Below are 7,491 nucleotides of genomic sequence, written 5' to 3'. Positions count from 1 at the left end.
GCTTTTGTGGTACTCTCTTGTCACAGAGAATGCCAGAAACTTGGCGGCACTTCATCCATCCAGATTTGATACGATGGTTCACATCTTCATCAATACCCCCATCCTTCTGCAGCACTGACCCATCGAAAGGTGTCCTTCTGAGGCACCACATGCCCATCAAGGCAACCCTCCTCCTCGCGCCTAGTAGTACTGAAACCGAACATCATGTACTCGGTTTTAGTTCTACTAAGTCTAAACCCTTTTGATTCCATGGTTTGTCTCCATAACTCTAACTTTCTATTTACCCCCGTCCAACTATCATCAACTAGCACAACATCATCCACAAAGAGCATACACCATGGGATATCTCCTTGTATATCCCTTGTGACCTCATCCATCACCAAGGCAAAAAGATAAGGGCTCAATGCTGACCCCTGGTGCAGTCCTATCTTAATCGGGAAGTTATCTGTGTCGACATCACTTGTTCGAACACTTGTCACAACATTATCATACATGTCCTTGATGAGGGTAATGTACTTTGCTGAGACTTTATGTTTCTCCAAGGCCCACCACATGACATTTCGCAATATCTTATCATAGGCTTTCTTCAAGTTAATGAACACCATATGCAAGTCCTTCTTTTGCTCCTTGTATCTCTCCATAAGTTGTCGTACCAAGAAAATGGCTTTCATGGTCGACCTCCCAGGCATGAAACCAAATTGATTTTTTGTCACGCTTGTCATTCTTCTTAAGTCATGCTCAATGACCCTCTCCCATAGCTTCATTATATGACTCATCATCTTAATTCCACGGTAATTAGTACAACTCTAAACATCCTCCTTGTTCTTGAAGATTGGTAGTAATATACTCCGTCTCCATTCTTCTGACATCTTGTTTTCCTGAAAAATGAGATTGAAAAGTTTGGTTAGCCATACTATCGCTATGTTCCCGAGGCCTTTCCACACCTCAATGGGGATACAATTAGGGACCATCGCCTTGTCTTCTTTCATTCTTTTTAAAGCCTCCTTGATCTCAGACTCATGGATCCGCCGCACGAAACGCACGCTGGTCTCATCAAACAAGTCGTCCAGTTCTATGGTAGAACTCTCATTCTCCCCATTGAACAACTTGTCAAAGTACTCTCGCCATATATGCTTAATCTCCTCGTCCTTCACCAGGAGTTGGTCTGCTCCGTCCTTGATGCATTTGACTTGGCCAACATCCCTCGTCTTCCTCTCGTGGATCTTGGCCATCTTGTAGATGTCCCTTTCGCCTTCCTTCGTGCCTAGAAGAACATTTTTTAAGTTCACGATACTTTTTCAAAATCGATGAACTTCTATCAAATCTGTGGATTTTTTTCCAACTTGGAGAAATATTTGAAAAGAAATGAGGAACCTTTTTCAAATTCGCGAACTTCTGCCCAAAATACATAAACCTTTTTCAAATTCATGGACTTTTTTTGAAAATTGTGAACGTTTGCGCGCTCATGAAGCAGCAATTGCACACCGTCCTCCCCCCTCACGCGCCTTTTGGGCCGGCCCATGTCCCGTGCGGGAGAACCCTTGTTTTTTTCATTTCAATTTTGTTCCTATATTTTTGTTTTTTCTTTCATTTTTTATTCTTTACAATAATTTAGGATTTCAAAAAATTCCAGTCTAAAAAAGTTGCGAATGGAAATAATGTTCAAGAAAACATGTTCGCCAATTCAAAAAATGTTCACGAATTTTAAAAGTACTCGGGAAATCTTTAGATATTCATCATTTTGAAAAATTATGTCTGCGTATTAAGAAAATCATGACTTTCCCAAAAAATTAAGGAAATAAAAAAATCATGTTTTTTTAAAAGGTTTGCGTGTTCACAAAAATGTTCGTCAATTTGATCAAATGTGGCAAATTTAAAAATGTTCAAGAATATGTAACAAATATTCACAAATATCAGAAAATGTTCCCAAATTTTATAAAAATTCCACTGCCATAATAAATATTTTTTGGGTGAACAAATGTTCCTGCATCTCAAAAAATGTTTGACAAAACAAAATTACTGTTTGTGAATTTGAAAACAAATCTCAGGTTAAAAAAATATTTGACACTTCTTAAAAATGATCAAGAGTTTCAAATAAATGTCACGAATTTAAAATAAATGATTGCGATTTTTTTGTATGTTCGCTTGTTAGAAATTGTTCATAATTGAAAATAAATTCACAAATTTGTAAACCAAATGTTTGCAAAAATTCACAAAATAGCATCCGCCCCTCATCTAAATAAATCACCTCATTCTCTGCTCACTATCAATAAAAAAACCAATGGCTGCTGATTCTGAAAGAAAAGCATACATGTTTTGTTGGAAAAAACCAGGAATTTAAAAAGTCATGAACATACAATGGGTTCTAGAAAGGATCGAAAATTTGGAAAAAGTTCATAAATTAGAAAAGAGTTTGTGAATTTTAAAACATCATGAATTTGAGTTTTTTTTTTACAAATTTAGAAAATTTTCATGAATTTGAAAAATGGATCACGAATTTGGTAAGAGTTCATGAAGTTGGAAAAAGCAGGATGCGTCGGGTGCACAGCCTGTTACTTCCGGCTTCAGAAAAGGGCCGCACGTCTGATCACTCCCAGCCCAGCCTCCCGCGACGAAGTCGTATCACGCCTCATAGTCGAACAAATATCTTGTCGCACAAGTATATAGAACCTCCAACAGATTCTACCAGATTGCATGCCAGGTTGACGCGTCTCCAGTTTCATTTGGGCGAAATGCGTTTGCCCTTTTGTTTTGAGCGGAACCTTCAGTTATGTACAAACAACAAGATCGATCCCAGCGGATCTGATCTCGGAGCCTTTTTGTTTCGGTTGCAACTTTGCAAGTGTTCTTCATCACCATTTTTATTGAGCTGGATGTTCGGTGTTCTTCTTCACCTAGGCTGTTGAGGAATCCACACGTTGCAATCTCCTGGCTGAACCAATCACACCCTGAGGCCCTCCTCTCTGTTCTGAAAACGATGCCAGTTCCTCTCAAAAAACAAATAAACAAAACAATGGGAGTTTTGCCAGGCTTGCCTCTCTGAATGGCTGATTATGAGTTTCTATTTCCCTAGCTACATTTTGGATTTTCTAGTTTTCAAAATGGTGAGTGTTTATTTGCTGGTTATCCTTCATAAGTGAAAAAATGTCACATGGATTTGCATAGAATTCATCAGAAAACTTGATCAGCTTAAGTTAGCATGCTTTTCCTTCTAGTATAGCCGACGAGCCACAAACCATCATTCGCTAATACTACCTTGTCCAAAATTACTTCTAGATACGTCCATCTGAAGGACAAGTAATTCCGAATGGAAGGAGTACTAACCATGACATGTAGAGCTTAGATAGCATGGACATGTAAGCAAGGATGGACTATCATGGAATTGTGATTTGATAAAAATGGCATCTTATACCATCAACCAATACACATAAAAGAGCAACTATAGCAGATGTGTCATATTGGTCCAATGTTAATCTTCATGATGTCTATAAGGAATTCGAGGACCCAAAAAGGAGTCTATCAGAGTCACCATAAATGACAGAAACGGTACACTTACCACTTACATGCTTGACGTATGCTCTAATTCCACAACATGATTCCAGCATGACCCCCCTCCCCCCGCGGACGATTGTAACCTCATCCCCTTCATTTGTCCACATCATTCTGGGAGGCAATTCCGTAGAATTGTGTCTGTAAGTGTAGCAATTGTTGACATAATGGTCCATGGCTCCATTACTTTTGTCACACACTTCAAATAGTGGGCCGCGCCCTTCATATTTGGAGACTCGGGGACAATGATATAGAGCGAACTCTATATCCAACTGTCCACGTGGAGGGAAACTTCAGTCACGTTCTTCCTCCCTCTTCTACTCCTACCAATGGCGCAACCGCAATTTCCATCAAAAAGAGCACTCATTGATGGTCGTCGCCATGTGTCTCAAATGATCGCACCAATTCCCTCCTATGTGCGCCATTTCCTGTCCTTTTTTCACCAAAGTGCGCCCTTTCCTGGGTATATAAATTTTCTCACTCCCTACGCCAGCACCACTAATCACACATCTTCTTCGCTGCTGTCACACTCATCATGCATCTGGCATGTCATCGTCGATCCATCCTCGTAGAGCCTTCCCCACTGAAACCAGAGAGGACCCCACCACAAGGAAGTTCTAGGAGAGGCCCTGGTGGTGGTCCGACCCATTCTAGGTGAGACACTCTTCAAGTTTGAATTAGTCATCAGTCATGAGAACATCCTCGCCACTACCTTGCTCGCATGACAACAACTGGCATGAAAGAAATGGATATCGTGCTCATAAAGAGCTACAAAAATTTGGTCCTCTCATGCATCAAAGACGTAGTCTTTCATAGTACGCATAACCTTGAAAGAGGCAGTAGTCCAAACATCCCCCGCCTACAAGGTCACTTCCGAATGGAGCTTTATTGATTACATATCTCTTACTATATATCAATATTTTCCTCTCTGGTTTGGCTAGCAACCAGAACCCTAGCCGCCACCAAGAGGGGCAACCCTTCTTACATCGTTTTCCTGCAGCTCCCCTCCGCCGACGACCTCTTGGTCGTTGGTGGTGAGGGGGAGGGGGGCGCCGGATCCTGGGCATGCACACTAGTAGAAAAAGGCCCATTTGTCCCGGTTCATAAGGCCCATCTGTCCCAGTTGGGGAACCGGGACTAAAGGGTCGTTACTAATGCCCCTGGCCTTTAGTCCCGGTTCTTATACGAACCGGGATATATGGGCCTCCACGTGGCCGCTCCGGCGAGCCCAAGCGGGAGGGCCTTTGGTCCCGGTTGGTAGCTGATACGTCTCCAACGTATTTATAATTTTTGATTGCTCCATGCTATATTATCTACTGTTTTGGACATTATTGGGCTTTATTATCCACTTTTATATTATTTTTGGGACTAACCTATTAACCGGAGGTCTAGCCCAGAATTACTGTTTTTTGCTTGTTTTAGGGTTTCGAAGAAAAGGAATATCAAACAGAGTCCAAATGGAATGAAACCTTTGGGAACGTGATTTTCTCACCGAATACAACTCAGGAGACTTGGACCCTACGTCAAGCCAATTAACAGGAGGCCATGAGGTAGGGGGGCGCGCCTGCCCCCCCTAGGCGCGCCCTCCACCCTCGTGGGCCCCCTGTTGCTCCACCGACGTACTTCTTCCTCCTATATATATCCACGTACCCCCAAACGATCAGATACAGAGCCAAAAACCTAATTCCACCGCCGCAACTTTCTGTATCCACGAGATCCCATCTTGGGGCCTGTTCCAGAGCTTCGTCGGAGGGGGCATCGATTACGGAGGGCTTCTACATCATCATCCAAGCCCCTCTGATGAAGTGTGAGTAGTTTACTTCAGACCTACGGGTCCATAGTTAGTAGCTAGATGGCTTCTTATCTCTTTTTGATCTCAATACAATGTTCTCCCCCTCTCTCGTGGAGATCTATTCGATGTAATCTTCTTTTTGCGGTGTGTTTGTTGAGATCGATGAATTATGGGTTTATGATCAAGTCTATATATGAATAATATTTGAATCTTCTCTGAATTCTTTTATGTATGATTGGTTATCTTTGCAAGTCTCTTCGAATTATCAGTTTGGTCTGGCCTACTAGATTGGTTGTTCTTTCCATGGGAGAAGTGCTTAGCTTTGGGTTCGATCTTGCGGTGTCCTTTCCCAGTGACAGAAGGGGCAGCAAGGCACGTATTGTATCGTTGCCATCGAGGATAACAAGATGGGGTTTTTATCATATTGCATGAAACTATCCCTCTACATCATGTCATCTTGCTTAAGGCATTACTCTGTTTTTAACTTAATACTCTAGATGCATGCTGGATAGCGGTCGATGAGTGGAGTAATAGTAGTAGATGCAGGCAGGAGTCGGTCTACTTGTCTCGGACGTGATGCCTATATACATGATCATACCTAGATATTCTCATAACTATGCTCAATTCTGTCAATTGCTCAACAGTAATTTGTTCACCCACCGTAGAATACTTATGCTCTTGAGAGAAGCCACTAGTGAAACCTATGGCCCCCGGGTCTCTTCTCATCATATTAATCTCCATCACTTTATTATTGCTTTGCTTTTTTTACTTTGCCTTTTACTTTTCACGTTGCATCTCTATACCAAAAATACCAAAAATATTATTTATCATCTCTATCAGATCTCACTTTCATAAGTGACCGTGAAGGGATTGACAACCCCGAAGCGCGTTGGTTACGTTGAGCTATTGTTTTTGTGTAGGTATGAGGGACTCGCGCGTAGCCTCCTACTGGATTGATACCTAGGTTCTCAAAAACTGAGGGAAATACTTACGCTACTTTGCTGCATCATCCTCTCCTCTTCGGGGAAATCCAATACAGTGCTCAAGAGGTAGCAAGAAGAATTTCTGGCGCCGTTGCCGGGGAGTCTGCGCAAAAGTCAACATACCAAGTACCCATCACAATCCCTATCTCCTGCATTACATTATTTGCCATTTGCCTCTCGTTTTCCTCTCCCCCCAATTCACCCTTGCCGTTTTATTCGCCCTCTCTCTCTATCCTCCCTCTCTTTCTCTATTTGCCTCTTTTTGCCTGTTTGCCTTTTTGTTTGCTTGTGTGTTAGTTTGCTTGTTTGTCGCGATGGCTCAAGATAATACTAAATTGTGTGACTTCACCAATACCAACAACAATGATTTCCTTAGCACTCCGATTGCTCCTCTTACCGATGCTGAATCTTGTGAAATTAAAACTGCTTTGCTAAATCTTGTCATGAAAGATCCGTTCTCCGGCCTTCCTAGTGAAGATGCCGCTACCCATCTTAATAGCTTCGTTGATTTGTGTGACATGCAAAATAAGAAAGATGTCGATAATGATATTGTTAAATTGAAGCTATTTCCTTTTTCGCTTAGAGATCGTGCTAAAACTTGGTTTTCATCTTTGCCTAAAAATAGTATTGATTCATGGAACAAGTGCAAAGATGCTTTTATCTCTAAGTATTTTCCTCCCGCTAAGATCATCTCTCTTAGAAACGATATTATGAATTTTAAGCAACTTGATCATGAACATGTTGCACAAGCTTGGGAGAGAATGAAATTAATGATACGTAATTGCCCTACTCTTGGTTTAAATTTGTGGATGATTATACAAAAATTTTATGCCGGATTGAATTTTGCTTATAAAAATCTTTTAGATTCGGCCGCGGGAGGCACTTTTATGGAAATCACTTTAGGAGAAGCTACTAAACTCCTAGATAATATTATGGTTAATTATTCTCAATGGCATACTGAAAGATCTACTAATAAAAAGGTGCATGCGATAGAAGAAATTAATGTTTTGAGTGGAAAGATGGATGAACTTATGAAATTATTTGCTAATAAGAGTGTTTCTTCTGATCCTAATGATGTGCCCTTGTCTACTTTGATTGAGAATAATAATGAATCTATGGATGCGAATTTTGTTGGTAGGAACAATTTTGGTAACAACGCGTATAGAG

This window comes from Triticum urartu, chromosome 2A (genome assembly GCF_056163025.1).
Source record: "Triticum urartu cultivar PI428250 chromosome 2A, HENAU_Tu73, whole genome shotgun sequence".
NCBI classification, from domain to species: Eukaryota; Viridiplantae; Streptophyta; class Magnoliopsida; order Poales; family Poaceae; genus Triticum; species Triticum urartu.
Note: the sequence above shows the minus strand (reverse complement) of the source record.